Raw genomic sequence first — 13,530 nt, 5'->3', positions numbered from 1 at the left:
CAGGGTGCTCTTGCAGAAGATCTGGTTTCAAATATCAGCACCCATATGGTGGCTGACAGCTGTCAGTAACTCCAGTTCCAGGGGATCCTCCGTGGGCATTGCACAACATGGGTGTACTTACCTACATGCAGGCATAACACTCATACACATAAAATAAAAATAATAAAATATTTAAAAAAAAAAAAGAATTGGCACAAGGGGAGAAGAGCCCCACCGCCCCAGGCTCAGAAATGCATCAGGGTCTTAAACAAAAGTCTTATACGGTGTGGTGGGACTTAAAGATTGGAATTCCTTGTCATAAACCAAGTTCCAAGTTTTACAGAGTTTGAAAAAAAAGTCTAATATTTAATGTTTCTTACACCACCTGAGCCATCTCGCTGGCCCAATGTTCCTCTTACTTTAAGAGTGTCTTTTGTCTTTAGTTCTATTTAGTCATTAGGAAGGTGTGATGGTTAATACTGATGGTCAGTTTGACAGGATCTAGAATTAGCTAGAAGACAGTCGTTTGGCATGCCGGTGAGTGATTTTCTAGATTGGGTTAACTGAGGTGGAAAAAGACACCATAAATGTCCCTAGCACCATTCATGGGCTGGGATCCTGGACTGAATATAAAAGGGAAACAGCTAAGCACCAGCATTCATCACCTTCTGCTCCCTGACTGTGGATTCAGTGTGACCAGCTGCCTCAAATGCCTGTCACCTTGCCCTCCCTGCTATGATGGATTCATCCTGATGTGAGCCGGAATAACCCTTCCTGCCTCAAGATGCCTCTGTCAACCATTTTGTCGCAGTAACGAGAAATATAACCAAATAGATGGTGAATGCTGTGCACTGCGTTGTCTCTCAGAAGCTGTGACGTCCTGGCCCCCAGTGCCACAGGATGTGACTGTATTTAGAGATGGACTTTAACAAGGGGGTGGGCCCCTGTCCAGTAGGACTGACGGTGAAGCCATACAACACACAGGTGGATCATGGGACGCATACCTGGAGACTGTCCACTAGCTGAGGAGAGAGGCCTTGGGAGAGCTTGATCCCGCCCATCCCTTGGTGTTGGATTTCTGGCCTGCAGAACTGTGCACACCACCATCCGTCACTAGAGCTCCGGCCTGTGGCGCTTGGTTATGGCTCCCCTAGCTAACAGGGCAGTTCTGGTTGGGGTCGTTAAAATCTTGGTGGCTAAATATTTACAGAATATTTTCCTTTACACTTTTCCCTCTGCAAAGCCAATTTCCCCGTGTCTGTTACACCCTTTTCTATGAGGGCAACAGCTTCTGTTAGAAATGACGGAGCAGCTGCTCCTCTCACCTGTGAGGGTCTGAGTTGACAGAACTGTGTGCAACCTGGATGGCTTCTGATGAATAAGCGATTCTACTTGTGTTCAGGCCTGGTTGGAGCTCTTAATTGTGTCCGGAGTGCCTCTGTGGATAGAAATTTACGGCTTTATAAGTGAGTGTTTCCACTTTAGGGAAGGGAAGCCCACAATTAGAAGGCCTTTGCTGCCTTTGAGGGTGGGGGTGGAGCCTGGAAGGAGGCTCACCAGAGCCCAGCCCACTAAAGCCTGGGGCCCCCCGGTGGCTGGGTGTAGGGAAGGTGGGGCCGCACACAGTCTGGCCTGGCTTGGAGATGGCCTGGTGTTGGCTTGGAGATGAGAGCCATGGGATGGGGAGGGGAGGCAGAAGCCAAGGCCAAGCCAGCACCTGAAGCCAAGTACTTCCAGGAGGGAAAGGGGAAAGGGGTGAGATCTTGGGGACTGTCCTAACCTCAAGGCTCAGCCCTGCCCTTTGAGATCCAGCGGAAGCAGGAACCTGCTTTCTGCAGTCAACCCTAAGCACCCTGCCCATTGCCCATTGCTCCATCTCCTTCGGGTTCCCTGAATCACCCTTTCTGCTTGCTTGCCCCGCAGCTTCTTTTACTATGCTGCCTCCTTCCCGTCTTTCCATTTCCTTCTTCCTCTTCCTTCCTGTTTGCTTGTGGGGAGGCCACACACAGTGAATCGCAGTTCCTCGGTGCTGGATTCTGCATCTGAGGATTCAGCTGACCACTGATCAGACATATTAGAACAGTAGCAGCTGTAAGAAGCATCACAGGCTTTTCTCCTTGCCGTTCTCCCCCTCGCAGCTCTAGTTCAAAAGTTATTGATGTGGCATGCTGTATCACGCCCCATAACTGCTGCAGAGAGGGAACCACATAACAGGCGATTTACCCTTTCAAATTAGGATTAGAGCATCTTTGGATTTTGGCATGGGTTCAAGAACCAGTGGACCAATAATGTCATCATATTTCTCCTTTGCAAAACCCCTCCTTTATCCTCCCCTCCTGAGGGACTTTCACCCCATACCCCTTTGCATTTCTGCAGACCCACCGTCTCCAAGGGAGGACCAAAGAGCAGGACCCTTGCTCCAGAGCAGAGGCTGTGCTTTGAGTGACACAGAGAAGGCAGAGGTGGGGGGTGTGGGGTGTGGGGTGTAGGGGGTTGGTCCATCTCTGTCATCCACTGTATGCTGGATGCACAGTTAGAACACCTGACTTCCATATTTTGTAAAATAGGGATGACAGGACTGGGCAAGCAGGTGGGCAGTGTTGTGACCCCCAGTTTACCTGCTTGTGTTGGTGTGTGGTGGACAGCCTGAAAATGCTGGCAAGTTCCAGAGCTGCAAGGGGCTTAGAAGCTTGTTTTCCTGGGTGCAGTGTGTTCCCCTCGCTGGTCTCAGGGAGGCCACAGCAGGCATTAGCTTCCCTTGGACATGAACCCTGAGTTCTCCAGCCTGCCTGAGAAAAGTCCTCTGGGGAAACAGTCTGCTACCCAGTGTCACCTTCTGCAGCCCGGGAATTTCCTGTGACAAGTATTGCTTCTCTGAAAATCCTTTGACAGGTCTCTTACCTTCTCTGTGAGTGGTTAGGGATCCCTGCATGAATTCCCCTTGTAACTCCTGCTGTGCCCTTGAGGAGAAGCCTTGCAGAGCTGGGTGCTGAGGACACAAGGTCCAGCCATCAGCTCTGGGTGCAGGGCACTTGTTAGCCCTCTTTGGAACATTTCCGTTATTCCACATCTTATTCTCTGGTTCTGGGCCCTGGGCCAGGACTGTGTACTGCTTACTTCCCAGTCATTGAGTTCTCTGTAAGCCCTTGAATGCCAAGTCTTGGAGGACCAGCCAACCACCTCTGGTCCTAGGAATGCCAGGGATGGACCTGGCATGAACCCTACCCTGGGCCCAATGTGGAAGAGGCAGCCTCATCTGGGATCTGTGCATCGAGGGCTCTTTGAGCCCCTGGATGCCGCTCTTGTCCCCAGCACCCTAATCCTGATGAAGCAAGGCATGGCTCTCCTTAGGCAGCCACATTCTGGGAACCCCTCCCCCCATGCACTAAGCCTGTTTTCATGTTTTCCACCAAGGGAGGGACAGGCTATCACAGAGGGCGGCCACCCAGGGTCAGCTGCAGCTGAGGATTTTTGTGGTCAGGGAAGAAATGAGTCACCCATTTTCTCTTCCCTGTAACTATCCTCGGCCTCTGGAGACCTCATGGGGTAAACTTTCGGGCAGTAATGGGGTGTGCTGTGCTGGAGGGGTCTATATAAGGGTGTCATGAGGGTGCAGTGCAAGTCAGCTGACCTTGTTTGTGATGTGAGTGGCGTGCTGCCTTGCAGAAGGGACCCAGGATCACCTGCCAGCAGGACACTGACAGGAAGTCGGGGTGAAGCTGCCATCTACTGGGGTAGGGTGGAGTAAATGTGGGGGCAGAGCATGGGAGATGGAAGAGTGCCCAGGATCGAAGGTGGGCGTGGCCAAGACCAGCGGGGGGGCAGGGGGGGGACCCTGTGTTAGGTGCTGGTGTTCCCAGTGGGGAGGCTGCATCTGATGTCAAAGATGAGGAGATTGGAGTGTTTCAGTGAGGAAGTGTGGGCAGATGCACACACTTGTGTTAAACCCTTCACATGTGGAATCACATTTGTCCGTTTCATTGTTACCGTGTTGCCTGTTCTGTGGTCATAGGGTCTGTGCCATTCCAGAGATGGAGCCTGGTCTCAGCCACCGTGTGCTCTGCAGGGCGGATGGAGGAGGGCGGATGGAGGTGCCAGGCTTAGGTGCCAGTTAAGAACCAGGCACTTTGCAGGTGAAAGTGGTTTACTGAGCATGATTGCCCCATGGTGGCAGGGCTGAGGACTGTTTCCTGGAAGTCAGCTGAGTGTAGGTGTGGAACAGGCAGGGTGCTTGGCCTGGGAATCCAGGTGGGAATGGATGAGGGAATGGGGAATCTCCTAGACAGAAAGGCGCATTCGCGCTTCGGGGGAATTGCAGCCACAGTTGGGGAGATGGGGGGCAGTGGCTGGAGGGCACACAGGCAGAGGGGCTGTAGTTCATTCACAGAAGAGGTGACTGTGATGCACACCACAGGGTTCATCTGCCAGCTCCAGAGCATGACCTGATGCCATCTGAAAGGGGCTAGGCAGCTTGAAATGCCTGGAGTGGGGTTTGGTGGCCAGGGCTGCAGTGAGGGACCCCATCATCCTGTGAACATTGCAGTAGGACTCCGTGATGTAGTCTCCATGTTCCCGCATGTTCCCTAGAGCCTCCTGGAGATGCAGGATTGGGGTGGGCCACATTCCCAGGTGACACCAGTGTGCTGGTCTGGGGGCGATGTCTGAATTGAAGTGTGGAAGGTTCTTTGGGGCACTCGCCAGTGGGGTCTGAGAGAGGCAAGGGACGGATGGAATAGTGCGTGCGTCATAGACCATGATGTTCTCTGGCCTTTGCTGGGTAGAGAAGGGAGAGCCAGGAGGCAGATCCAAGGGGCTGAGGTAGAAGGACAGGGCCTCTCAGTGCTGCGGCCGCTTTGGAAAAGACAGTGGGGACAGAGGCCACAACTTTAGGGCGGGCCGGCCCTAGGTAAACAAATGTGTGGTCATGGGAGCAGGCCTGCAGCAAAGGGAAGGAATAGCCTGAGTGAGCAGAGGTGAGGAGGCAGGTGTGCTCTGAGCTCCCTGGTTACCTTGTTTGTCATCAAACGGCCTTGAGGGAAGGATGAGAGGTGAGGGGGTGCAAGATGACCTCCCACCTCCCATGTTCTTTGCCATCAAACAAGCAGCAGTGTCTTGACCAACACTTGGCAGAGCAGTGCCCAGAGCAAGATCCAGGAGGTGGGAGCTGCTGGTCCCAGATCTGAGAACTTTAGTCTCTGTGCATGGCTAATTGTTCTCTGTCTTCGGCAGTGCTCCCAGAGACAGAGTGTAGCAGGAGGGAGAGCCTTGCAAGTTTTGGGGTGCTCTAAACTGCATGGCCGTGGCCCATTAGCTCATATTCTCCCTCAGTTTGTCTTCCTTTGTGGGAGATTTTGGAGCTGGTGGCAGCTTTGAAAGGAGACAGCTTGAGGACCAGCAGCTGGAGTGGCTGGACTCCTGACAGAGCCCAGGGTCCCCCACACCTCGCTGCTGTGGATGCTCAGCCTGGGGGCAGGGGTGAGGCAGGTGAGGAACCAAATGCTTTCCTCCCTGTTAGTGTCAGACTGGGTCTGGGGACATGTCCTCTTCCCCTGGCTCGAATGCAAATTGTAATCATCACGGGAGGTGGTTGCTGCAACACCTTGCCCTGGTTTCTTTATCCCTGGAGCTCCTGGGCCAACAAAGTGACCCACTGGTTGACAGAGGCAGGGGAGTGACCATATGCTTCCCGAGTGCTAAGGTAGGGGTGTGTGGTGGGGGAGATCACCCTTTGAAATAGGCTTCTTAGACATTATGTTTTTGACAGAGGGGGAAAAAAAATCTTCCCTTTGAGTCTGCTGGTCACAGATAAAAGATTTCCAGATGCGCCTGTCCTGGACCCTGCCTGGAATGAGAAATGGTAACTTTGGCTTCTTCCCCAGGAAGCGGGGCTCTGTGTGGATGGATTACCCCCCACCCCGGCAGTATTTGGGGCCTGGATTTGGAATTTGATTTTCCTGTACATACTAGGCCGTATAGATCTTTGAGGTCAGCAGATCTGAAGGAAACTTGGCAACACCGTGAAGTCAGGAGGTATATTTAGTTTTCGTTTGCTGCTATTTGTTTTTCCCGGAGCAGATGGTCAGGAAGATCTGAATTCCGACCCTGCTTTGCGTCTGGCTAGGAATGTCTTATGAAGATGTTATATGAGAAGAGTCTCCAGTGAGTCCCGCAGAGGGAAATATACCAGATAGTCCTGGTCCCCCTGAACCCCAAGACTAGGATGATGAGCTAATTTGTAGGGATTTCCCGATTTTCTGTAGACCTGTTGGCGTGGTGCCGTGCTCTGGCCTGACAGCCATAGTCCTCATTAGAGCAGCTGTGACTGTGCAAAAGCCCCTTAAGATCCGGCCTATTGACTGTCGACACTCCCTCATAGACACTCACCTGATGGCCTTTCTTCACCTCCTGGGCAGTTGTATGTAATTCTGCCCTAATTGCATGTAGCCTCATGGTCTCAGGAGGTGCTAGTCTGTAGAGACTATGAAGGTTAATGGAAGGGGGAACTAACTGTATCTCTGCGTCTGTGGGGAAGTCAGCATCTGTGCTGCACTGAGACTTCCTGGCTGTTTGGGGGTTACCAGCACTCCTGGGAGTAACTCCTCACCATGCTCTGTAAGCAAGCCCAGTAAACTCACTGGTTCCCCGGGTTGGACTTGGGAATCATACTTGGTTTGTTGTTGGTGCTCTATAGGAAGGGATAGAAGTTTCCATTCCTCCAGGGAGAAGTCCTGCCAACAACACCCCAGACACGTTTAACTCTCATCCAGGGATGTGTCTGCTGTGACTGAATCCTCTGATCCCTTCTCATCAGCTGCACATGCAGGTGCTGGTATTGTTGAAGGTTGGAGGGAAGACACGGTGGGGCAAGAGGAATCGTTTGGCATGCCCCGGGGGGGGGGGGCGCTAAGTGGGAACTGCCACGCTAAGTGTTACTTGTGTTTATTTCTGTGACATGATGGTTCACGGGTCGGACGTATCATAAGTCTTCTTTGTCTGACACTTAGTGGTTTCCTATGCTTTGGAGTGAGTCTGCAGAGTGCACGCAACTAAAGTGTCCCCTGTGGCCCATGCAGGTGGAGATGAGTTTCAGCTGGTTTGGGCTTGCCCTCTGGTTCACTGCTCCCGGCCGTGTGCTGAAGACGTGGCTGGGCTTTGATCCTCCCTGATGCTTCTGTGGGACTGGTTGGCACTGTCACCCCTGGTCACTTGGCCATGTACAGTCTCACAGGATGGAGTCTTTGAGTAAGTGGTGCAGGGAGGGGTCTCAAGGCTTGGAGGAGCCCATTGGTGTTTCCCAACCTCCACACACCTTATTTAGGATATTTTCTATTTGAAATGAGTGCAGTGTTGCCCAGTGTAGACTTCCTAAAATCTGTGTCCCCCCCCCCACCCCCCGCATTTTAATCATGGCCATGATACTTGTTCATTTAGAGTAATTTTAGCAGGCAACCTATCACAGAGTGATGGCTGATAGTGACCCGCCTCTCACTGTCACTGTTGTTCTATCTGGTGGTTTTCTGGAAGGAACTTCGAGCTTACAGCCACCCGGAGCTGTTCTCTGTATTACTGTGTGCAGAGGCGGGAAGTTCTGCCTGGACGAAGATGCAGAAGGAAAGGGTGGGAAGCGGTTCACTTCCACTGGAGTGGGCCACGTCTGTCCCTCTGGAACAGGAGATCCCTCTCTGGCAATTCTGCCCTCAGGGGACATTTTCCTGGCACAGCTGTGGAGGGTGTTAGTGGCATTACGTGGATGGAGGCCAGGCCTGTTGCTCCACATCCTACAGTGCACTGGCCATCTCAGGGTCACAGGGTCACAGCACCAAGGATGCTTGTCCTAGACCCTCTGTCATCTCAGACACCCTTACCCCTAGACGAAGGCCCATCTGCTTCTAAAAGCCCCTGGGGCTTGGTTCGGGCTTCCCCAGTGGCTTTCCGCCTTTTTCTGCTCCCTGGGGACCTTTTCCTAGGTGATGTTTGCTTTTCTGCCCTGCCAGTCCCTCCTCCCTGCACAGAGCTCTGGGCCCAGCCTGTGTGGGGCTCCAGCCCTCTTGTTTACCTGCCTTCAACAGCAGCTGGAATGCACAGGTGCGGGCGGGCACCTTGCTAGAATGAAGCCACTGCCCCACTTGGCTGGCGTTTGGCCTTGTGGGTAAGTCCTGTGCAGGAGGAGGGCAAGCGTCCTGCCCACTGCCTCACACAGGTGTGTTTGCAGGTTGTTACCTCTGTGGTGTTTACCTGACATCTGGAATCCCTGGGAAGGCTGCCCAGAGGGGCCCTTTGCTTGTGAGGATACTGATCTGGACTCTGAACACACACATCCCTCCTCCACTGTCATTGCCACCCATAAGGGTACCAGTACCCATCCCTCCCTGCCAGGTTGCCCCTGCCAGGTGGACCTGTGAAACCCCCTCCAAATTTTGTTCTGATAAGTCACTCCGTACTTGTTAATGTCCTCATAATGTGCTAGCACCGCCAGCCGCTGACACCCAGAGCGTCTGGTCATGATTGGCACGTGCAGAGCCACACAGCTGTGTCTCTGGCCTGTCGAAGGCTTTACTTCTGTGGCTGCTTTGTGAGGAACAGTGCAGGAAGGGGGATGGTGCTCAGAGGACCACCTGTGGTCCTTCCGCCTCGGCAGAATGATGTTACTCTGAAGAAGGGTGCACAGAGACGAATCCTCCTCTCTTTACTGTTCCACCCTTTTCTTTTGGGGAGGTGGTATGGAGACTGATCGAGGGCATCCCACCCACTAGGTGAGTAGGCGCTCCACCACTGAGCCACAGTTCCATCTCTTTCTGTTTTGAGACAAGGTCTTGCTAAGTTGCCTAGGCTGACCCTTGAACTCCCTCTGTGGTCCAGGCAAGGCCTCAGGCTTGCAGACCTCCTGACTTTAGCCTCCCTGGTAGCTGGGTACAGGACTGGCACAATTCCAGTCCTTCAGCTTATAAAATTAGAAGATCAGGGTCCCTACAGACTGCAGGGCAACAGTGATAAATCTCAAATCAAAACCTACCAACCCTCATGATCTCATCTGAGAGGCTCGGCTGAGAAGATACGAAAGTGTCGGTCAATGAGCAGGCCTTTCTCTTTGCTGTCTCTTTGTCAGCAGCCAGCTAGCTACAAGAAAGTGGTTTTTAAGACCCCGCAAGGAAATCTTTGTGGGGCCTGTGCTCAGGCCAGGGCAGGATCATGGTTGGTGTTTCCTGTTGTCAACAGCTGTGGATCTGCTAAGAGACAGCGTGATTACTGGCTGTCAAGTTGTGTTTTTTTTTGAAAGTTAGCCTGTGAAGCAGATGGCTGTGCTGCTGGCCACCAGAGGCTCCTTTAAATAAGGTTTATCATCTCTCATAACCAACCCTTGCCATATCAGATGCTCATGGATGAGGTTTAATGGATGGCTTGCTACAAATGGCCCAGGACACAGAATCGAGGATGGCCAAAGGCTCTTGTAAGCCTAGGACTAGGGAGGGTGGCCAGGAGGCGAGGAGGTTGGGAGGGCTGTCTTTGGCCCTCTTGGACTTTTCCTGTGTAGGCAGTGGAGTCCTTGCAGTGCTGAGGCCCTCCATATGATTGGAGCAAGGGGATTTCAACAGCAATCTTAAAAAATATCTTAAATGCCGATACGCTGTATTTTGGTCTAGTGGCATCCATTTAGGGAAGCCAGGGAACACCCCAAACACTCACATGCCCGCCACACATTTTCTTTTTGGCCGAGGCAGGCCTGGCTTTGTACAGGGGATTTAGGCTTTTGGAGTGACAGGCTCTGAATCCTGTGTCTTCTGTGATTGGGAGAGCCCAAGTCTCCAGGGCGGTGGGGAGAAGCAGTGCTTTGCTGTGAGGTCTGGAGGCCTGGGAGGAGGCCTGGGAGGAGCTGGTGCTTCCTCTGGTGGGGGGATGCTGAGAGAGAGAAGCCAGGCTTGGCTGGGTGCTGAGAGGCTCCTGGGAGAGGGTGTCATCTCTGGTGGAGGGAATGGATTCTTCTACTGGCCTGCATCCTCGTATGGCAAAGCAGAAAACCTGGGCTGGAGTCCATACCAAGGAAGAGAAATCTCCTGACACTGACAGTCAGGTATTTAAGCTCCAAAGGAATGTGAATTCTTTTTCCCTGTCCCCTGTTTTGCTCTACAAATGCTTCAGGTAATAAATAAAATGGATTCACATATCTTCACTGTGCACCAGATACTATTAAAGTTCTCGTCCACATTTGAAAGAAGCCATGGTCTCATACACAGTTCATGGTACGCTCCCTGGAAGCCCTGGGTTCAGGTCCTACCACTGACACGACAAGGATCTGCTTTCTCCAGTGTGATACCCCTGCTTTTCAGCACATACCTGACCTTGAGGTTTGTACCCAGCTGCAGCTGTAAGGTTAGGCGGTCATTAGACCTTGGTGCCATGTCGGTGCAGTCTCTGGGACTGTTCTTTTTCCTCCTTCATGGTCTTTTTTTTTAAATGGTAAAAATTGTTAGCATTTCTGTGTTTGTGAATTCCTTGATGCAAGAGACCCTGCCTTGACTATGTGTATGTAGCATTTGAATCGCGCACACACACGATTTGATGGATAAATTAGAAAAATATGACAGTATGCTAAGGCGGTGTGCTGGATAGCTTTAGTGCCAACTTGACACATCTGGGTTGAGGGAGCCTCAATGGGGGAATTTCCTCCATTGGACTGGACTGTGGCCATGTCTGAGGGGCATCTTCTTGATTATTGAGTGATGTGGGAAGGCCCAGCCCCCTGTGGGTGGTGCCACCCCTTGGCTGGGCTTTCATTGTATAAGAAAGCAAGTTGAGCAGGGGCTAGGGGAGCAAGCCAGTAAGCAGTGCTCCTCCATGGCTTGTGCTCCAGCTCCTGCCTCCAGGTTCCTGCCCTGAGTTCCTACCTTGGGCTCCCTGATGAACTGTGACCTGGGAAATGTAAGACAAATAAACCCTTTCCTCTCCAAGTTGGTTTTGGTCAGTGTTTTGTCACAGCAATTGAGGGATAACTAAGATAGATGGTCTCCTGGTAATGTCAAGATTTTAATTAAAAAATTTATGTGTGAGTGTATTGCCTACAAGTGCATCTGTCATGCAATGCCTGCAGAGGTTAGAAGAGGGGAACTAGAGTTACGGACACTTGTAAGCCACCATGTGGGTGCTGGGAACTGAACCCAGGTCCCTCTGCAGGAGCAGCCAGTGCTCTTAACCTCTGAGCCTGTTTAATTTTTAATGATGTCAAGTTCACTAATGTTCACACATTTCCTCCTGTTTGTTGCTAATAAAGCAGAGCACTTTACTAATGAAGGATGTTAGCGCAGGCGTGGGCATTGGCATTCTGACCCCAAGTTCCACTCTCACAGATGAGCTGTGCAGCCTTGGGGGCACCCCCCCCCCCAACTGGATGAGTCTACACGTTCTAATAGATGTTTCCTGTCTGGCTTCAACTGGGGAATGGCTGGTGGTTCTTGGGTTTTACACAAGAGAACTGCTTTACTACACGATGGGTAAGATGGCCTTGGCCTTTGAATGATGACATGCCTGAAGGACCCTGCACTTGCCTATCACTCTGATGGTGGGAATCACGTGATTGAGGTAGAAACCACTGGTGGTGGTCAGATGTTTGCAAATATCTTTAAAAATAAAATAAAGTGTCTGTGGAGATGGCTCAGTGGTTAAGAACACTGGCTGCTCTTGAAGAGGACCTGGGTTCAGTTCCTAGCATCCACATGGCAGCTAACAACTGTCAGTAACTCCAGCTCCCTCTTCTGACCTCAGGCATTGCATGACATGGGTGTACTTAGATAAATGCGGGCAATACACTCATGCACATAAAATTACAAAAAAACAATTAAAAAATAAAATATAGGCTCAGGAGATGGCTCTGGGGTGAAGTGCTTGCCACACAAACACAAGGACTGGAGGTTGGCTCCCTAGGACCCAGTTCAATGCTGGCTGGACATGATGGCCCGTCTATAATGCCAGCACTAGGGAGGCAGAGATGAGATCCCTGGAGCAAACTGGCTGATGACTGAGGCATTTGGGTTCAAGTGACAGATCCTGCCTGCCTCAACAGGTAAGGTGGAAAGTGACAGAGGAAGATACCCAGCATCAACTCCTGGCCTCCATAGGCCCCCACATACATGCTCACCCACACATGCATACATGCACACCACACTGAGGCAATAAAATGAATTACCCAGCTGGTTTCCTAGACTGAAGTCTCTTGCAGAAGAGACGACCTGACTCCTTATGCCACGTTTACAGCTGTGAACTTAATAGAGGCCCGGAAATTTTTTGTGTCAAGACCTTAGGAAATGCCTGGCCTTCTGGGCCATCTGCACCTTGCTTAGACACAGCCTTTGTAGGGCCCCGAAAAAAGGCCTGGAAGCATCTGTTAGAGGACACTATTTTCCTTCTGGAACTTTTGAAGAGAAGTCTGAAACAGTGCATCTGTGTTGAGTATGGTGTGAAGAGCTGTCAGGTGGGTCAACTGTGTAAATACTCCATCACATCAGATTCTTGTCACCCAGGAGAGGTAGCAAGTCCAGGAAAATTCAACTTTAAATATTCATGGTGATTATATAGGACTCACAACCATGGCTCCTCCGGAATTAACCTGCTCAGCCCTCCGAAGAATGCTCCCAGTTGGGTGTTACCTTCATCTCCATCATAAAAGTGGAAAATGAGATGGCCAGGAAGGAGAGGAGCTTGGCAAGTGTGTCTCCCTGCTCAGACCCACCTCTTCCTCCTGATGCCACCCCAGTAGTAGCAAGGGCTGGCCACCAGGAATCCTCTGCGCCTTGGGAAAATACCCTGTAAATTAACTGTCAGAGGCACTGGCTGGGTGCTCCAGGGAACAATTTTTTGGGGGTCTTTTAAAAAATATTTATTTTTATGTGTATGAATGTATTGCCTGCATGTATGTGAGTGCATCCATGTCCTGCAATGCGGTGGAGGTCCGAAGAGGCTGTCGGGTCCCCTGGAACTGGAGTTTAGGATGGCTCATAGCCTCCATGTGGGTACTGGGAATCGAACCCGGGTCCTCTGCAAGAGTAGTCAGTGCTCTTTAACCTCTGAGCCATCTCTCCAAGCCCCTTTTGTGTCTTCTGAAGATTTTTAATTTTTGTGTATATATGTGTACCATGTATGTGCAGGTGCCTTCGGAGGCGATTGTGAACCACCTGATGTGGGTGCTGAGAACCGAACAGGGGTCCTCTGCAGGAGCAGTAACCATCTCCCTAGCCCCTTGCTTGTTTTCTAGGAAGCAAATCTATTCTTGTTAGGGGGTTCCAGATCTCAAAGAAACCGTAGTTGTTGAACCAGGATCTGTTGTTCCAGGGCATGAACTACACGACCCTCCCGCCTCAGCCTCGGGAGTGCTTTTCAAACAAGTCCCTGAGTTTCATCCTCCAGGCTACACTTGGTGAGGCCTCAGATGACCCCTGGTTCCAGGGAGCTGGTGGTTGCTGCGCGGGCTGGTCCGCTCCGCGCGGCCGATCCACCCCGGCCTTTGAGCCTGGCCGCCGCGCTCGCCGCCGCCGCCGCGCCGCGCTCCCGGGACCTGGCCTC

At 51.8% G+C, this 13,530-nt stretch overlaps 1 protein-coding gene and 1 long non-coding RNA gene across 10 annotated transcripts in view; one reads left to right on the top strand and one right to left on the bottom strand.

Moving 5' to 3' along the window:
* The window catches only part of LOC115068554, a 5,243-nt gene extending 3,398 nt beyond the window's left edge, over positions 1-1,845 (bottom strand). Inside the window, exons 1-2 of the long non-coding RNA XR_003847898.1 lie at positions 1,760-1,845; positions 1,305-1,417 (exon numbers count right to left, since the gene is read on the bottom strand). This is a non-coding gene — a long non-coding RNA (uncharacterized LOC115068554). The remainder of the gene's footprint in view (positions 1-1,304; positions 1,418-1,759) is intronic.
* Positions 1-13,530, top strand: part of Agap1 (ArfGAP with GTPase domain, ankyrin repeat and PH domain 1) — a 511,278-nt gene that overhangs the window by 118,317 nt on the left and 379,431 nt on the right. The window lies entirely within an intron of this gene.

The sequence above is a fragment of the Nannospalax galili genome, unplaced genomic scaffold, assembly GCF_000622305.1.
Source record: "Nannospalax galili isolate Female #2095 unplaced genomic scaffold, S.galili_v1.0 scaffold149, whole genome shotgun sequence".
Taxonomy (NCBI): Eukaryota; Metazoa; Chordata; class Mammalia; order Rodentia; family Spalacidae; genus Nannospalax; species Nannospalax galili.
Note: the sequence above shows the minus strand (reverse complement) of the source record. Positions and strands in the feature narration are given on the sequence as shown.